Source organism: Anomaloglossus baeobatrachus, chromosome 1 (assembly GCF_048569485.1).
Source record: "Anomaloglossus baeobatrachus isolate aAnoBae1 chromosome 1, aAnoBae1.hap1, whole genome shotgun sequence".
NCBI lineage: Eukaryota > Metazoa > Chordata > Amphibia > Anura > Aromobatidae > Anomaloglossus > Anomaloglossus baeobatrachus.
The window spans coordinates 301,909,111-301,930,218 of record NC_134353.1 but is presented as its reverse complement, the minus strand read 5'-3'; the positions used below and the strand labels follow the sequence as shown (position 1 = coordinate 301,930,218).

Genomic DNA, 21,108 nt, shown 5'->3' with positions numbered 1-21,108 from the left:
AGAAAAAGCAGTAATTTGTACTGCTCCTGTGTTTCAGCCCATGTACTTGATCAAACCCAAAACAGTGCAAAGTCTCCACTGCCCCCACACAGTTTGATATTTTCACATGCAGTATGAACTACCACAACCCCCCAAAAAGTATGATACCCCACACAGTATACCGGACCCTGTAGCTCCACACACAGTTTAAGCTACCATGACCCCCCCCCCCCCCCCCCCACCCCACAAAAAAAAAAAAATACCAGACACAGCAGGGTGGTCCCCACAAAGTGTGATTGCTGAAAGTCCCCCACACAGTATGATCCCTGACAACTACTCAACACAGTTTGATCCCAACAGCCCCCCAGAAAGTATGAGCTCACACACAGAATGAGATACTAATGCGATACAATTCCATATAGGTCCCTATATTCAGAATGATGCTGTGTTTTTTTTTTTCTGCAGTAAAACCTTATCTTGTGGCAGGAAGTCTCCTAGTGTTTTTTTGTATTTCTGGTATGGTGTTTGGCGCAGCTTTTGGTGCAGTTTTTATGTCGTTTTTGCAGCATTTTTTTGCATGTCTGCAATGACTTGGTAGTGATGGCCGGATCAAGTCCAGACCCGCTGGTGTTCAAAAATACCGAAGAGCTGGGCCCGGGGCGGGATTGGGGGTGGTAATAATAATAATTATAAGCAAGCGCGCTATACTTACCATTTTCCAGCGCATCTTTATTCTCCTCCGGCCGCTCCTTTTATTTCCGGGGCCCCTCATTACCTTCTTTAGATATGCGCTGCTTTCCCCCTCAAAATGAGGAACCACATGGGGCTTGGCTCTTTTTTTTTTTTTTTTTTCTAAATTATTTAAATAAAGTACTTTAAAAAAAAACAGCATGTGCTTCCCCCCCCTCCCCCTCCCCACAATTTTAATATTCAGCCAAGATAAATCTAGACAGCTGGGTGCTGGTATTAGAAGGCTGGGTAGACCTAAGGTTACTGCCCCCCCAGCCTGAAAATAGCATCCAGCAGCCGCCCAAGAATGCCACATTCATTAGATGAGACATCCCAGAACTTTAATTGGCTCTTCCCAATTGCCCTTGTGCGGTGGCATTTGTAATAATAAGGGGTTAATAGCAGTTCACAACTGCCACTAAGCCCTAGATTAGTGATGGCAGGGGCTATAAGACCCCCATTATTAATCTGTAGGTGAAAAGAATTAAACACCGAAAAAAGCCTTTATTTGAACCAAAAGACAAAAAGCACTCTCTTTCACCACTTTATTAACCCCTAAAACACAAAAGGCCGACGTAATCCACACAAGGTCCCATGATGATTCCAGCTCCATTACATTACTGAAGGCATAGCGTGTGTCATAGAACATGGCCACCTGCTGTAACTTCAGGCAGAAGATGAGCTGCAGCGATCAGCGGTGACATCACAGGTGGAGGGCCGTAGGAACCTCCTGCTGTGTCCCCAACTAAACTGAGTGACGTCACTACTCATCTCTTCATCTCAATCTCTGGCTTTATTTTGGCTGGGTATCAGAATTGGGGACAGGACCACATGCTGTGTTTTTTTTTTTTTTTTTTTTAAATTAAATAATTAGAAAAAAGCCATATGAGGTTCCTCTTATTTTGATATACAGCAAAGATAAGTGCACAGCTGGGGGCTGCAACCTGTAGCCATATTCTTTATCTGTGCTGGTATCAGACTATGTGGGGGGACTCTATGCCAATTTTTTTTTTATTTTTATACCACGATAGATGCATGTAGCGTCTATGAAATCAGTCAGCTGACACTCACGATGGGGGCGCGTCTGACTGCAGACAATTACAGATGCCGGTGGGCGGGGAAAGCAGTGAATATGCCATGAGGGTGTTGAGTGGCCCCGGAAGTAGAATGAGAGGTCAGGTATTACAGCCATGCCGGAGCCTCGGTAAGTAACGCGCCTGCTCCAATCTCCCTATCCTATCCACAACCATTTTTAAGTGTTGAATTCTGGTCCATATATTATATGGGGATCGATGTCTGGCCAGATAACCTGGTTCGGGTCCGGAATTGATCCAGGTTTTTTATTAACCCAGTTAGACCCACCGATCCATTGTATGTGTGAGTCTGCCGATTACTAGGGTGAAAAATCAAGGCAAAAGCACTGAAAGAATTGACATGTTCATTCTTTTAATAATTCAGCAAAATCCAAAGAGGTTGACAAAACAGTCAAGAAAAAGGCGCAGGTATTTTGTGTGTGTGCATGCATGAGATTTCTGTAATCTCATAGGCTTTGCTTGGACTGTGAAGACTGTTTTATTACCATGGATTTGCATAAAACCAAGGCAAAAACCATGTTAAGGCTATGTGCGCACTTACCGGATTTTGCCGCGGATTTTTCGCGGATTTGCTGCATGTTTCGCTGCAGAAAATGTTCATAACATCTCTGCAGTGAATCACCAGCAAATCCTATGGAGAAAAAAAATCCTGTGCGCACTGGGCGGAATTTGACAGCTGCATGTTTTGCTGCGGGAATCCCGCAGCAAAAACAAGTGCATGTCACTTCTTTTCCGCACATCGCTGCGGGATTTCACTCCATTGACTCCAATGTTAATAATGAAATCCCGCAGGGAATAACGCAGGCAGCAAATTCTGTGCGGTTCACTGCGTTTTTCCTGCGTTATTCCCTGCGGTATTTCGCGGTTTACCTCCGGTAATGTACATCGCCTGTCTGCGGTTTGCAGGGAAGTGATGTCATTACAGGAAGAGGAAGCCGTGCAGAGTAAACACACACACAGATCACACACACAGACATAGAACACACATAGACACAGACACATAGAACACACATAGAAAGAAAACGGAAATATAGAAAACAAAGAACGTGGGCTCCGCTGCATATTTACCGTCCAGCCGAGGTAAGCACACAGCGGCGGCCCGGTATCCTCAGGCTGGGGAGGGAGAGGGGCAGGGGTAATGTCCCCCGCCTCACTCCCCCTCCAGCAGCCGAGAATATCAGCCGCAGCTGCCCCGGCACTGTCGCATACATTATGCGGCAATACCGGCGTCTCCTCGGCTCTTCTTGCCACCGTGTAGCAGTGGCGGCAAGGTAATACAAGGGGTTAATGGTGATGGGGGACCACCGCCATTAACCCCAGGCTTGATCATGGCAGCGTCTATGTGACAGCTGACATGATCAACCCGTAAGTAAAGTGAAAAAACACAGACAGCAAAAATCCTTTATTTTAAATAAAACAAACAAGCCTCGTTCACCATTTTATTAACCCCTCCCAAACAAAGCTCCGACGTAATCCACAGCTCCGACATAATCCACAGCTCCGGCGTAATCCACAGGGTCCTGCACTGCTGACATCCAGCCGCGATGTGTCACAGACACAGCGCTGAATGAATGCAGCAGACAGCAGAGGTAATTACCGGTCATTTCCCACGGCCGGTAATGTGAACTCACTGCCGACCGTGGGAAATGTAGCGATCTGTCCTCTATCTATCTATCCCTCTATCTATCCCTCTATCTATCTATCTATCTATCTATCCCTCTATCTATCCCTCTGTCTGTCTGTCTATCTATCCCTCTATCTATTCTTCTGTCTATCTACTATCAGAATTAAATGACTTTTTTTTTTTTTTTTTCTGTGTGCTTTATTGCATTGAATGCAATAAAGCACATCCCAACCCGCACGCGGCAAAACCGCGGCAATACTGCGAATAATACCGCGGTAAAACCGCAGCAAACCGCGGCAAACCGCATGCGGTTTTCGGGTGCGGTTTCCCGCGGTTTTTTACCGCGGGTGCGGTAATCTTTGAGAGCATGCGGAATTTTCTCAAGAAAATTCCATTTCCCAGTGCGCACAGGGCCTTAAAATGCCCTGTTTGAACATAGCCATCAATCCCAAAACACAGAATGATGACACCCACAGTATGATCTCTCACAGCACCTTACTTAACACATTATGATGCCTCCCCACACACACACACACACAGTATGTTCCCAACAGCACCTAAACACACAATGTTGGCCCCACATGACCCCCCACAATTAAATGACAAGTAATACAAACAAACAATAATCACCTCACCCCCGTTCCTGCAAAGTGCTGCTCTGGTCTATGCTGTACACACTGAGGCACCACAGCAGGCACAATCTAATGACGACATTGCGCATACTGTGCTGAGACAATTGCACAGGCTGCATTCTGGAGGACACCGCCAATGGCTCCCTCCTCCACCATCATATTCTGGTGTAATCGAGATGTCGGGGTGCTGTCACCAGCACCTTGCTTCTCTGTCCGATATTGCGAAAGAGTCAAATGTCTGATTGTAGTTTGCCCAGATCTGCGCTGCATATAGTCCAGATATCAGGGTAGAGTGTAGGGCAGGGTATCTAGTGACACACAGCTCTACATTCCTACATACACCCCCACACTATAAAAACTTGAATAAAGAACCGGCACTCCACATCTTTTGAAGTTAAAAAGGATTTATTCCATATAGACAATATACAGGCGTAAATGTGTTTTGGCAATTAGTGAGCCTTTTTCAAACACATCAGATGTATTGGAAAAAGGCTCACTAATAGCCGAAACGGGATCTTTCCGCCTGTATTTTGTCTATATGAAATAAATCCTTATAAACTTCAGATGATTTGGAGATCTGGTCCTTTATTCAAGTTTTTATACTTTGGCTGCCTTCCTTGGACATGTGCACCGTGGATGGTGTGCCGCCTGGATACTTGTTTCTGCATATACCCCCACACTCAGTGCTGAGAGAAGAGCTGGAGCATGTCACATAAACCACTCTAGATCTGTGCCAGCTATCGGGAAATTACTGTGTTTCCCCAAAAGGAAGACCTACCCCAAAATAAGCACTAGCATTATTTTAAAGGGAACCAATCACCAGGATTTTCGTATATAAGCTAAAGCCAGTGCTATTCTGACACTATCAGGCTGATTCTCTACATACCTGTAGTGGTCAGCTCGGATGTAAAGGTTTTGAAATCCAAGAAAATGAAGTTTGTAAAGTAGCAGCTTCTTGAGTGACAGCAGCTGAGGATCAGATAATATCTGGGGGGTATTCATAGTTATCACCTCCCCCTGTTATAATTCGCATAAGCATTATACAAACGACTCACTTTGTTTAGCAGGACCGGTGGTGAGGTCATACCCATGTGACCTGGTATCCAGCTTTGGTGGCTGAGGCCCCGCCCCTTCTGGTCACATGGGCATGACCTGACCACAGGTCCTGCTAGACAAAGTGAGTCGTATGTATAATGCTTATGCTAATTCTAACAGGGTAGGGGATAACTATGAATATATTATCTGCTCCAGTGCAACTGTCACTCAAGAAGCTGCTCATTTTACAAACTTCACTTTCTTAGATTTAAAAACCTAAACATCTGAGCTGACCACTACAGGTATGTGAAGAATCAGCCTGATAGTGCCAGTATAGCACTGGCTTTAGGCTCTATTCGAAAATGCTGTTGATTGGTTCCCTTTAATGGATTTTTGGAGTATGCTTGAAATATAAGCATGTACTCTAAAAATATGCCCTAGTTATAGTCAGATCTGGCATTAGGGGGAGTCAAACTGCACAATTTCTCAGGGACCCCAGTAGTTGTATTCAAAGATGCCCTTTGATGACTTCACAGTCATGTGACTAGATGTAATCAAAGGTCTCATTATTGCATTAGTCTAAAAGAACTGAACAGGAGAAAGGCTGGTATGCAGAAATGGCATTAGGGATAGGAACCTGGGCAATTTCACAGAGCCCCCATGGATTGATACATAGATGAGTGGATACATACATACATATACTGTACATACATACATACATACATACATAAATGCATACATGGATGGATGGATAGATACAGTGCCTACAAGTAGTCTTCAATCCCCTGCAGATTTAGCAGGTTTGATAAGATGCAAATAAGTTAGAGCCTGCAAACTTCAAACAAGAGCAGGATTTATTAACAGATGCATAAATCTTACAAACCAACAAGTTATGTTGCTCAGTTAAATTTTAATAAATTTTCAACATAAAAGTGTGGGTCAATTATTATTCAACCCCTAGGTTTAATATTTTGTGGAATAACCCTTGTTTGCAATTACAGCTAATAATCGTCTTTTATAAGACCTGATCAGGCCGGCACAGGTCTCTGGAGTTATCTTGGCCCACTCCTCCATGCAGATCTTCTCCAAGTTATCTAGGTTCTTTGGGTGTCTCATGTGGACTTTACTAAAACAAAGTACCGAATGCACAGCTCAGATGAATGGAAAAAGGGGTGCTGCAGCCTGCATGAAACCATGAATGAGGGAAGAAGAAGAAAGCTCATGCATAAAAGGCGCGCAACCCAATAATGTAAACAATGACTGGTCCATATACTTAATATACAACAATTTTATTAGGTCCAAAGACACACACAACACATAATGTCATAAAATCAATTAAAATGTGCAGGATTAGCACAGGTACAAACACATTCCCCCTGGTATGGGCCGGCCATGTCCCCCCTGGTATTGCCATGACTCTTACTCCTTGCTTTGCAATTGATTTTATGACATTATGTGTTGTGTGTGTCTTTGGACCTAATAAAATTGTTGTATATTAAGTATATGGACCAGTCGTTGTTTACATTATTGGGTTGCGTGCCTTTTATGCATGAGCTTTCTTCTTCTTCCCTCATTCATGTGGACTTTAATCTTGAGCTCCTTCCACAAGTTTTCAATTGGGTTAAGGTCAGGAGACTGACTAGGCCACTGCAACACCTTGATTTTTTCCCTCTTGAACCAGGCCTTGGTTTTCTTGGCTGTGTGCTTTGGGTCGTTGTCTTGTTGGAAGATGAAATGACGACCCATCTTAAGATCCTTGATGGAGGAGCGGAGGTTCTTGGCCAAAATCTCCAGGTAGGCCGTGCTATCCATCTTCCCATGGATGCGGACCAGATAGCCAGGCCCCTTGGCTGAGAAACAGCCCCACAGCATGATGCTGCCACCACCATGCTTGACTGTAGGGATGGTATTCTTGGGGTCGTATGCAGTGCCATCCAGTCTCCAAACGTCACGTGTGTGGTTGGCACCAAAGATCTCGATCTTGGTCTCATCAGACCAGAGAACCTTGAACCAGTCTGTCTCACAGTCCTCCAAGTGATCATGAGCAAACTGTAGACGAGCCTTGACATGACGCTTTGAAAGTAAAGGTACCTTACGGGCTCGTCTGGAACGGAGACCATTGCGGTGGAGTACGTTACTTATGGCACTGACTGAAACCAATGTCCCCACTGCCATGAGATCTTCCCGGAGCTCCTTCCTTGTTGTCCTTGGGTTAGCCTTGACTCTTCGGACAAGCCTGGCCTCAGCACGGGTGGAAACTTTCAAAGGCTGTCCAGGCCGTGGAAGGCTAACAGTAGTTCCATAAGCCTTCCACTTCCGGATGATGCTCCCAACAGTGGAGACAGGTAGGGCCAACTCCTTGGAAAGGGTTTTGTACCCCTTGCCAGCCTTGTGACCCTCCACGATCTTGTCTCTGATGGCCTTGGAATGCTCCTTTGTCTTTCCCATGTTGACCAAGTATGAGTGCTGTTCACAAGTTTGGGGAGGGTCTTAATTAGTCAGAAAAGGCTGGAAAAAGAGATAATTAATCCAAACATGTGAAGCTCATTGTTCTTTGTGCCTGAAATACTTCTAAATACTTTAGGGGAACCAAACAGAATTCTTGTGGTTTGAGGGGTTGAATAATAAATGACCCTCTGAATAAACTTTTCACAATTTAAAAAAAAAAAAATAAAAAAGAAATAACATTCTTTTTTGCTGCAGTGCATTTCACACTTCCAGGCTGATCTACAGTCCAAATGTCACAATGCCAAGTTAATTCCGAATGTGTAAACCTGCTAAATCTGCAGGGGGTTGAATACTACTTGTAGGCACTGTACATACATGGATGGATACATACATGGATGGATGGATACACACATACATGGATGGATGGATACACACGTGGCTGGATGAATAGATACACACTTGGGTGGATGGATACCCACACACGTACGTACATACTTACGTACATACTTACATATGTGGATGGATACAGACGTGGATGGATACACATGGATGGATACACACGTGGATGAATGGATGGATACCTACATACATAGATGGATACACACGTGTATGTATGTAGATTCAAACATGCATACATACATGTATGGATGCACACGTGGATGGATGGATACCCACACATGTGGATGGATGAATAGAGATATATTATTATATAGATATATATATATATATATATATATATATATATATATATATATATATATATATATATATATATATATAATATATATTCAAAAAGGAGGGGAGCCAGCACTGCCTATGAGTGGCATGCAACAATGAGAAAGTAAAAAGTGTAAAATTCACAAATTCATTCCTACTGTGACAGTTCAATGAGATTTTTTTCAAATAATTGATCAATGATTTGAGCCCCCCTGCCCTGTCACGGCAAATCTCTATAAGGGGGGTCCCTACACTATATTTATAATTTATATACGTACCCTAAGGTCTCGTGTAATGCGCAGGACCGTGTAAGAACATCACCTACCTGAGAAGTGTCAGAACCGCTCCCATGCTGCAAGGGCTGACAACTGCGAGTAAAAGGGCAGTCCAGGTGCCAGTGTGTGTGTGTGTGGCAGAACCACACTCACCAGCACAATGTCAGAACTGGCCCCCACAGTGCCAGACCAGCAAACATGGATGAAGGGCGGAACAGCCCCAGGCAGGTAGTGCTTAAGTAATAATGCCTATGGAACAGGAGGCGGTGGCTGTGTGTGAACAGGCACCAACATAAATTTTGATGGTAACAGAAGGAATTTGCAAACCACACTGGGTGTGCACGGCAAGGTGGCGGTCAACCACCGACCATCTAAACGCAAAATATATATATATAGGGATAGATAGACGATTACATACATGGATAGATGGAAACATACACACGTGGATGGATACACACATGGATGGATGGATAAGTACGTACGTATATACACTGCAGGGACCAGGGGAGGTGGGGGCGGCTCTGGAGCGCTGCTGGGGGCAGGTGAACGCTGCGGGCGGCAGCAATTGGTCTCCTGCTCCCGCTCATATAAAATGCACAGCCGCTGTCCATCACCGTGGTGCTGAAACCGCACCTCAGTGACGGGCTGGGGGAGCGGTGCATATTATATGAGCCTGCGCCCCCCTGTGTTCGCACACCCCCCCCCCCCCTGTGTTAGATATGGCCCCCATGCTGCTGGTCATCCTAAAATAAAAAAGCTTTACTTTCCCCCTCCAGCGTTTCTCCCCTGTGTCCCTGCTTCCACTGTGATCAGGCAGGCAGAGATCTCAGTCTGCTGTGCCGATCACATGACCGCACTGAGAACCAGGAAGTGGAGGAACAGAGGCACGGAGGGAGACAGGAGGGAGATCAGCGCTGCAGGAGGTAAGGAAAGACTGTTTTATTTTACTATGGGCAGCAGCCTGGGGGAGATATCTAACACAGGGGAACGTGTGCAATCCATAGGGGGCCATAGGCAGCACAGGGGAACTTGTGCTAGCACAAGTTGGCTATATTCAATATAAGGGGGCCATATCCAGATTAAGGGGGCTAATTTTAGGATGGGGGCTATGAGGGACATATACCCTATATGATTTGTTAGACGGACACTGGCATGATAAGATAGACCCCATTTGACATTAAAAAAAAAAAATTCTCTTTTCCTTCACCAAATTTGGGGGTGCGTCTTATAAAGCGAAAAATACGCTACATACATGGATACACGCGTGGATGGATACGTTAATAGATGGATACCTACCCATGTACATACGTACGTACATGGATGGATACCTACCGTACATGCATGCATACATGCATGGATGGATGAATACACATGTGGATATATAGATTCATACATACGTGGATGGCTACATACAGTACATACATACATGGATACACACGTGGATGGATGGCTACATACATGCATGCATGCATACATACATGGATGAATACCCACGTGGATGGCTGGATACCCACATACATACATGGCTGGTTACCCACATACATACATGGCTGGATACCCACATACATACATGGATGGATACATACATACGTACATGGATGAATACACACGTGGATGGATGGATACCCACGTGGGTAGATGGATACCCACATACATGGATGGATACCTACATACATACATACATACATACATACATACATACATACATACATACATACATACATGGCTGGATACCCACATACATACATACATACATGGCTGGATACCCACATACATACATACATACATGGCTGGATACCCACATACATACATACATGGCTGGATACCCACATACATACATACATGGCTGGATACATACATACATACATACATGGCTGGATACCCACATATATACATACATACATGGCTGGATACCCACATACATACATACATACATGGCTGGATACCCACATACATACATACATACATGGCTGGATACCCACATACATACATGGCTCGATACCCACATACATACATGGCTGGATACCCACATACATACATGGCTGGATACCCACATACGTACATGGATGAATACACACGTGGATGGATTGATACCGACGTGGGTAGATGGATACCCACATACATGGATGGATACCCACATACATACATGGATGGATACCCACATACATACATACATACATACATGGATGGATACCCACATACATTCATGGATGGATACCCACATACATACATGGATGGATACACACCTGGATGGATGGATGATACATACATACATACATACAGTACATGTGGGTGGATGGATACACACTTGGATGGATGGATGGATGGATACAGACATACATAAATCCATGGATGGATACAGACATACATACATGGATGGATGGATATATACATACATACATGGAGACAGAAAGACAGACATACAGACATACGTACATGCGTGTATGAATGGATACATACATACATCCCTGGATGGATACATACATGGATGGATACACACTTGGATGGATGGATACCCACGTGGATGGATGGATACCTACATACATACCTACATACATACATACCTACCTACATACCTACATACCTACCTACATACCTACCTACATACCTACCTACCTACATACCTACCTACATACCTACCTACCTACATACCTACCTACATACCTACCTACATACCTACCTACATACCTACCTTACCTACAGACAGACAGACAGACAGACAGACATGGATACAGACAGACAGACATGGATGGATACAGACAGACAGACATACGTACATACATGTATGAATGGATGGATACATACATACATCCCCGGATAAATACATACATGGATGGATATACATGGGGATGAATGGATACCCACGTGGATGGATGGATACATACATGCATGCATACATACATACATACACGTGGATGGATGGATGGACACCTACATACATACATACATAAATCCATGGATGGACATACATACCATACATACATACATACATACATACATACATACATACATACATACATACATACATACATACATACATACAGACGGACATAGAGACGGACATACGTAGATGGATGGATACATACATGGATTGATAAGACAGAGTTTGGAAAATTATTTTGATGTTCCAGAATGTGATGACATCTTTTTTTTTTTTTTTTTTTTTTTGTTCAAGAATAAATGTGGATGACTTTCATGGGGAAAAAAATGACATCCCCTGAAAATAAGCCCTAACCCATGTTTCGGAGCAAAAAATAATATATGACCCAGTCCTATTTTTGGGGAAACGCGGTCGTATTAATGCTTTGAGTAAATACAATCAGTTTCTGTAGTAACACAGCTGTAATCGCCTTCCCCTTCGCCCAGTAGGTGCCAGTAATGAGACCTCTGTGACCTGGGTAGGCACATGTCTTAGGCTACTTTCACACATCCGGTTTGAGCCCTGCGGCTCAATCCGGCTGTGAAAACTATGCAACGGATGCGGTGAAAACACCGCATCCTTTGCATAAGTTTTTACATGCGGCCGGTCCGGTTTTTTCCGGTTGCGGCATGCTACTGAGCATGCGCAGTGGAAAATACCGCATGCGGCGACCGGATGCGGTTTTTTCCGCATCGCGCCGCATCCGGCCTCCATAGGGATGCATTGAAAAATGCGCCGCAGCGGCCGGATGCGGCGCGATGCGGTGTTTTTTGCCGGAGCAAAAAACGTTGCAGGGTACGTTCGATCCGGCCGCCGCATCGGCTAAATCTGCCGCATGCGGCCAAAACCGGACCGAACGCAAGCCCCTACGGCACAATGTGGCACTAATGTAAGTCAATGCAAAAAAAAACCGCAATCGGCGTTACAAAAGCCGGTTGCGGTTTTTCTGCAGAACGCCGTATTGTGCCGCAGAGCAAAAATCCGGATGTGTGAAAGTAGCCTTACAGATCAGAGAAAGCTGATTCTGAGCTTCTGAGTGGTGTTTTCTTTCTTCTACTCCTGTTTATGATTGGACAATTAAAGTGGAGAAAAAATTAGTTATTGGTGATAGTGGAAATTAGCAAGTTAGAAATAATAAACTTTACTAGGTAATATTTCCCCACTTAATGAAAAATGTAAAAAAAACAAAACTTTCTTTAGCTCTGGAGCTACTATATTATGATGGAGCCAGTTTAACATGCTAAAATGGATGAAAGATCCTCTTTTAGGCTATGTGCCCACGGAACTCTGTACCCGTAGATATATCCGCAGGTACGTCTGCAGGTTTCCTGCAGCAGCTCCTTGGAAACTGCTTCAATTTATAGCTGCGGGATTCCAGTGAAATATCTGCGGTAAACCTGCGAACATTCATGCGGCTTATCTGCGGAAGTCCCGGCCTCTATCTCCATAGTGGAGGGCCGGGAATTCCGCAGGTATTTCCACATGAATAATTGACATGCAGTTACATGCGGCTGCGGGACATTCGCAGCATATTCCGCAGCCGCACATACTGCAGCATGGACAAAGCACTCCCCATATCCCATAGGATAACATGGGGAGTGTCTGTACTTGCTAAAATCCATAGAAAATCCAGATAAATCTGCAGGTTTTCTGCGGAAAAATCACGGGTACAGAGTTCTGTGGTCACATAGCCTTAGTCAGCATAAAGTGACCTGAGGTGCATGTTTGATATTTGCAACATGTTAACTACTCTTTCTGGTATGTTAAGTTTTCTGTGCAGAATTTTCCTATAGACTTACATGAGATGCAGGACATCCTCAAGTAAAAATACATCTGCACATGTCTGTCTTAGGCTGTGTGCCCACATAGCGTATTTTCATGCAGTTACGCTGCGATCTGCACCGCAGCGTAACTGCATGCGTCCTGCGTCCCCAGCACAATCTTTGAAGATTGTGCCTAACCCATTCCCACGTGGCGTATTAGAACGCAGCGATTCGGCTGCTGCCTGAATCGCTGCGTTCTAAGAAGTAACATGTCACTTCTTTTGTGCGCTTTGCATGCTGTCTATAGGGAGAGGCAGCATCCAGAGCGCACGAATTCTGTAGTCACCAGGCGCTTCAGAACGGAGCTTTTCAGCTGCGCTCTGAAGTGGACCTTGTACGCTGCGGTGCAGAGTGCACACGTGGGCACATAGCCTAAATAAAGATTTGTCAACGCCAAATATCAGGAAGTATCAAAAACTAAGCAGCTTTATTTTAAGGCATAACATATGAACCAAAAATCACAGCTCTAAAAATGCATGTAAAAAAACACAAGTAACCTAATTCATCTAAATGGTTTAGAAATGGTAATGTAGCAGTACAAATTGGAGCATGCTATAGTTTTTCAAAATCTGCGGTAGGCTCATTCATGTGTGGAAAAGATTGGTATTTTTACTATTCATTTCACCTGATTCAATGTTTTGTATTGCAGTTGGGAAATATGTAACATTCAGATTTTCTTGATGCAGAGTGATATGCTTTGCCTTAAAGCAAATTGGCACAAAAGTCACTCTGATAGCAGGCTTGTGAAGCTTCAGATCGCATATCATGCACATTGTCAAGATTTTTCGATGCCAGCGGTGAGACTGGACCTTCATGTTATCGCAAGTATACAATATGCATACTCCATGACACATTCCAACTAGACATGTATGGTCTCAACTCAGTACAAATTGAGCGAGGCTGTGCTCGTCAAGTTGGACTGTGACCTGGAAGTATGCATATCGTATACTTGTGGCCACATGACCACCCGGTCTCTGGACTGGAGAATCCTGGTAGCATGTGTTGGGAGGATTTAGAAGTCTGCAATTACATAAAGTGACTGCAGACCTTCATGCCAAACCTGGACAACTACTTGAACCACTTCATAACTAGATGTGTTTGGGGCCTTAAGATCAGTGCAAAATTTCACAGAATTCCATATTATAAAGTGGATTTCTTTGTCGCTCCATTGGGAGACCCAGACAATTGGGGTGTATAGCTTCTGCCTCCGGAGGCCACACAAAGTATTACACTTTAAAAAGTGTAACCCCTCCCCTCTGCCTATACACCCTCCCGTGCATCACGGGCTCCTCAGTTTTATGCTTTGTGTTGAAGGAGGCACACATTCACTCAAGCTCCCATTTTAGTCAGCAGCAGCTGCTGACTGTATCGGATGGAAGAAAAGAGGGCCCTAACAGGGCCCCCGGCATGCTCCCTTCTCACCCCACTAAGTCGGCGGTGCTGTTAAGGTTGATGTACCCATTGCGGGTACAAAGGCTGGAGCCACATGCCGTTTTTCCTTCCCCATCCCTTAGAGGCTCTGGGAGAAGTGGGATCCTAACCGGTCACCATTCACTGGGACCGGGCTCCCTCCGCAGCCCCTGGGGGAATCTGACGGACAGGAGACTGAGTATCATCAGGGACAGGCCCTGCATCTATAAGGTACTCTGTGTCCCCTTGGGGACGGTGCATGGAGCGCCTGTGTTACAGACGCTGCAGCGGCTGCTGTTTTTTTGTGACGACCGGGACTACCGCGCCGACCGCGCCTGTTTGCCGGCCGCGTTATTAAATTTAGTCCCCGGCTTCTGCGGCCTAGTACCATAACTCCCGCCCCCGGGCCTGCCAGTCAGGGGTAAGGGCGGGACGGTCGACTGGACGTCGGCAGTGAGGGCTGGAGCATACTTAGGTGTTCTCCTCCCCCCTCACTGAGCACTGTGGGGCACCAGATTCCCGCACTTTATTAGTCACGCCCACGGCTCCCTCCTCCCCTGAGAACTCTGGCAGCCATATTTACAATCACTTCTGCCGGTGGAGGATTTCAGAACGAGCTCTACAGCTCTGGGAGGCCCAGGCAGGGAATCTGGTGGACACACAACCGCTTTGGGCGGTCGGTAAGCCACACCGGTTACCCGGTGCTGGCTCCCCTTGGGTGCCGAAGTGTATATATATATATTTGTATACATTTTCTCTGTTCGGGCCGCATTGTTTTGCTTTTGGCTATATACCCTCAGTGATCACTCTCAGAGGAGACTACAGCATGTCGTCCGCAAAGAGCAAGGGTGCCAAGGCACAGGCTTATTTTGCAACCTGTACCTCTTGTGCGGCTATGTTACCTGCAGGTTCCACCTACCCTCACTGTGTGCAATGCTCGGCCCCTGTGGCACTCACTCAGCCGGAGCCTCGGGCACTGGTGGGACCCTCGGCTCAGGTAGAACCGCCGGCTTCCACTGTCCAGGTGGCAGGGACAGAGTTTGCAGTTTTGGCTGAGAAACTCTGAGTCGCTTTCACAATCCATGGCTCAGTCTATGGACAGATGGTCTGCTAAGATACTAGAAGCCTTGCAGTCCAGATCGGTCACACAGGCCCCGGGCACTGTCAGTTCATCGCCCCCAGGCCCCTCTCGGTCGGTGCAGCAGAGTGCTCCTGGGGTGACACCTAGGTCCCACGGGGAGGACTCCGACACGGACCGCAGTCCCAGACCGGCTAAGCGGGCTCGCTGGGAACCTTCCCCGGCTTCATCACGCTGTTCGGGGTCGCAGCATGAGGACTCTCTGGAGGATGAGGCGGAGGTCGCAGCTCAGGGCTCTGATCCTGACGTTGCTCTCAATCTTGATACACCTGAAGGGGACGCCATAGTAAATGACCTTATAGCGTCCATCAACCAGGTGCTAGATCTTTCTCCCCCAACTCCACCTATAGAGGAGTCTGCTTCACAGCAGGAGAAACACCAGTTTAGGTTTCCCAAACGTACACGGAGTGCGTTTTTCGATCACTCTAACTTCAGAGATGCTGTCCAGAGGCACAGAGCATTTCCGGACAAACGCTTTACTAAGCGCCTTAATGACACACGTTACCCCTTCCCCCCTGACGTAGTTAAGGGTTGGGCTCAGTGTCCCAAGGTGGATCCTCCAGTCTCTAGACTGGCGGCTAGATCCGTAGTATCAGTGGCAGATGGTTCATCGCTCAAGGATGCCACTGACAGGCAAATAGAGCTCCTGATGAAATCCATCTATGAAGCCATAGGCGCATCGTTTGCTCCGGCCTTTGCAGCCGTGTGGGCACTCCAAGCTATCTCAGCTTGTCTGTCTGAGATTAATGCAGTCACACGTACCTCTGCTCCGCAAGTTGTGTCTTTGACTTCTCAGGCGTCGGCATTTTCGTCCTACGCCATGAACGCCGTCCTGGACTCAGCGAGCCGTACAGCGGTAGCGTCCGCCAATTCGGTGGCAGTCCGCAGGGCCATGTGGCTACGCGAATGGAAGGCAGACTCTGCTTCCAAGAAGTTCTTAACCGGTTTGCCATTTTCTGGCGACCATTTGTTTGGCGAGCAATTGGATGAAATTATTAAACAATCCAAGGGTAAGGACTCGTCCTTACACCAGTCCAAACCAAACAAACCTCAGCAACGAAAAATTAAATCGAGGTTTCGGTCCTTTCGGCCCTCAGCCAGGTCCCAATCCTCCACGTCCAACAGGTCAGAGAAGGGCCAGAGGAACTCTTCTGCATGGCGGTCTAAGTCACGTCCTCCAAAGGCCGCCGGAGGAACCGCCTCCAAGGCGGCCTCCTCATGACTTTCGGCCTCCCCAAACCGCATCCTCGGTCGGTGGCAGGCTCTCCCGCTTTTGCGACGCCTGATGGCCACATGTCCAAGACCGATGGGTGAGAGACATTCTGTCGCACGGTTACAGGATAGAGCTCAGCTCTCGTCCTCCGACTCGTTTCTTCAGAACATCTCCGCCCCCCGAGCGAGCCGATGCACTTTTTCAGGCGGTGAACACTCTGAAGGCAGAAGGAGTTGTGATTCCCGTTCCCATTCAAGAACGTGGTCGCGGTTTTTACTCCAACTTGTTCGTGGTGCCAAAAAAGGACGGATCATTCCGCCCCGTTCTGGACCTCAAACTGCTCAACAGACACGTGAGAACCAGACGGTTCCGGATGGAATCTCTCCGTTCTGTCATCGCCTCGATGTCCCAAGGAGACTTCCTAGCCTCAATCGACATCAAGGATGCTTATCTCCATGTGCCGATTGCACCAGAGCATCAACGCTTCCTGCGTTTCGCCATCGGGGACGAACACCTTCAGTTTGTGGCACTGCCTTTCGGCCTGGCGACAGCCCCACGGGTCTTCACCAAGATCATGGCATCCGTGGTGGCGGTCCTACACTCTCAGGGCCACTCGGTGATCCCTTACTTAGACGATCTCCTAGTCAAGGCACCCTCCCGGGTGGCATGTCAACACAGCCTGACCATTGCTCTGGAGACTCTCCAGAGGTTCGGGTGGATCATCAATTTCCCAAAGTCAAAATTGACACCGACCCAATCACTGACTTACCTCGGGATGGAGTTTCATACTCTCTCAGCGATAGTGAAGCTTCCACTGGACAAACAGCGTTCGCTACAGACAGGGGTGCACTCTCACCTTCGGACCCAGTCACACCCCTTGAGGCGCCTCATGCACTTCCTAGGGAAGATGGTGGCAGCAATGGAGGCAGTTCCCTTTGCGCAGTTTCATCTGCGTCCACTTCAATGGGACATTCTCCGCAAATGGGACAGGAGGTCGACGTCCCTAGACAGGAACGTGTCTCTTTCACTGGCAGCCAAAACCTCTCTTCAGTGGTGGCTTCTTCCCACTTCCTTGTCGAAGGGAAAATCATTCCTGCCCCCATCCTGGGCTGTGGTCACGATGGACGCGAGTCTGTCAGGGTGGGGAGCGGTCTTCCTCCACCACAGGGCTCAGGGAACCTGGACTCCGACAGAGTCCTCCCTTCAGATCAATGTTCTGGAGATAAGGGTAGTGTATCTAGCCCTAAAGGCGTTCCATCGGTGGCTGGAGGGCAGACAGATCCGCATACAGTCGGACAACGCCACGGCGGTCGCGTACATCAACCACCAGGGCGGCACACGCAGTCGTCAGGCCTTCCAAGAAGTTCGGCGGATTCTGCTGTGGGCGGAAGCCACAGCCTCCACCATCTCCGCAGTTCACATCCCGGGCGTAGAAAACTGGGAAGCAGACTTTCTCAGTCGCCAGGGCATGGACGCAGGGGAATGGTCTCTTCACCCGGACGTGTTTCAAGAGATCTGTTGCCGCTGGGGAACGCCGGACGTCGACCTCATGGCGTCTCGGCACAACAACAAAGTCCCGGCATTCATGGCACGGTCTCAAGATCACAGAGCTCTGGCGGCGGACGCATTAGTTCAGGATTGGTCGCAGTTTCGACTGCCTTATGTATTTCCTCGTCTGGCACTGCTGCCCAGAGTGTTGCGCAAGATCAGGTCCGACTGCCGCCACGCCATCCTCGTCGCTCCAGACTGGCCGAGGAGGTCGTGGTACCCGGATCTGTGGCACCTCACGGTGGGTCAACCGTGGGCACTCCCAGACCGACCAGACTTGCTGTCTCAAGGGCCATTTTTCCATCTGAATTCTGCGGCCCTCAACCTGACTGTGTGGCCATTGAGTCCTGGCTCCTAGCGTCCTCAGGGTTATCTCAAGATGTCATTGCCACTATGAGACAAGCCAGGAAACCAACGTCCGCCAAGATCTATCACAGGGCTTGGAGGATCTTCTTATCCTGGTGCTCTGATCGGGGTTTTACCCCCTGGCCGTTTGCCTTACCCACTTTTCTTTCTTTCCTTCAATCCGGAATGGATAAGGGTTTGTCTCTCGGCTCTCTCAAGGGACAAGTATCGGCGCTCTCCGTGTTTTTTTCAAAAGCGTCTAGCCAGGCTTCCGCAGGTCCGCACGTTCCTGCAGGGAGTTTGCCACATAGTCCCACCTTACAAGCGTCCGCTGGAACCCTGGGATCTTAACAGGGTGCTAACGGCTCTTCAGAAACCACCTTTCGAGCCGATGCGGGATGTCTCTCTATCACGCCTTTCGCAGAAGGTGGCCTTCCTAGTGGCAGTCACATCACTTCGGAGAGTGTCTGAGCTAGCAGCGCTGTCATGCAAAGCCCCCTTCCTGGTGTTTCACCAGGATAAGGTGGTTCTGCGTCCGGTCCCGGAATTTCTCCCTAAGGTGGTATCCCTTTTTCATCTCAATCAGGATATCTCCTTACCTTCCTTTTGCCCTCATCCAGTTCACCAATGTGAAAAGGATTTGCACTTGTTAGATCTCGTGAGAGCACTCCGGTTCTACATTTCTCGCACGGCGCCCCTGCGCCGTTCGGATGCGCTCTTTGTCCTTGTCGCTGGCCAGCGTAAGGGGTCACAGGCTTCCAAGTCAACCTTGGCTCGGTGGATCAAGGAACCGATTCTTGAAGCCTACCGTTCTTCTGGGCTTCCGATTCCTTCAGGGCTGAAGGCCCATTCTACCAGAGCCGTGGGTGCATCCTGGGCATTGCGGCACCAGGCTACGGCTCAGCAGGTGTGTCAGGCGGCTACCTGGTCGAGTCTGCACACTTTCACGAAACACTATCAGGTGCATGCCTATGCTTAGGCAGATGCCAGCCTAGGTAGGCGAGTCCTTCAGGCGGCGGTCGCCCACCTGTAAGAGGGGGCCGTTTTTCGGCTCTTTTTATCGAGGTATTCTTTTACCCACCCAGGGACTGCTTTTGGACTTCCCAATTGTCTGGGTCTCCCAATGGAGCGACAAAGAAGAAGGGAATTTTGTTTACTTAAATTCCTTTTCTTCTAGCTCCTATTGGGAGACCCAGCACCCGCCCCTGTTCCCTTCGGGCTGTTGTTCTTTTGTGTACACATGTTGTTCATGTTGAATTGTTCTTTTGGTTCATGGTTTCAGTTCTCCGAACATCCTTCGGATTGAATTTACCTTAGACCAATTTATAAGTTTCCTCCTTCCTGCTTTTGCACCAAAACTGAGGAGCCCGTGATGCACGGGAGGGTGTATAGGCAGAGGGGAGGGGTTACACTTTTTAAAGTGTAATACTTTGTGTGGCCTCCGGAGGCAGAAGCTATACACCCCAATTGTCTGGGTCTCCCAATAGGAGCTAGAAGAAAAGGAATTTACGGTAAGTAAACAAAATTCCCTTCTTTTATTTCATAGCCTACTGAAATTTTTTTTTTCATGGGGAACACACAGGATTTTATACTGTATCCAAATTAGGAAGTATATGTATATTTTTTTTCTTGGAGTACAGAGCTCCGCATTCAAAGAATCGGTAGTTTTGCGAGAGGATAAAATAATGATTTTATCAAAACTTCTATAGTAATAATTAAGCAGTACCATATTCCTATTGGAAGTAGTTAGTTTAATCTATATTTACTCCAAAAAGAATGAATTCCTTCACGACCTTTATTAAACAATTATAAAAAAAAAAAAAAAAGTGCCTGATCTATCACAATATAAAATAAATTAATCTGGTCAGTATAGGGCATACCGAGAAAAATATCAAAATGCCAGAATTGCCTTTTTTTGGTTGCCACAAAAGTCTAGCAAAAGGCGATATAAACACCACATCTGCAACAAAATGCTATAATTAAAAGTCAGCTCAGGACCTAAGGCTAGTTTCACACTTGCGTTCAGCGCATTCCGTCACTATGGAGAATAGCGCAGTCCGTTAACGCACTGCGCTATTCTCCATAGACTTGTATGGACGCCGCACTGTAACGCAAGTGTCTGTGTTGCATCCGCTGAACGACGCAGCGTCGTTATTTTGACGCTGCGTCGGGCGGATG

At 47.1% G+C, this 21,108-nt stretch overlaps 1 protein-coding gene across 1 annotated transcript in view; it reads left to right on the top strand.

The window, feature by feature from the left end:
* The window catches only part of SMARCAD1 (SNF2 related chromatin remodeling ATPase with DExD box 1), a 194,154-nt gene that overhangs the window by 53,051 nt on the left and 119,995 nt on the right, over positions 1 to 21,108 (top strand). The window lies entirely within an intron of this gene.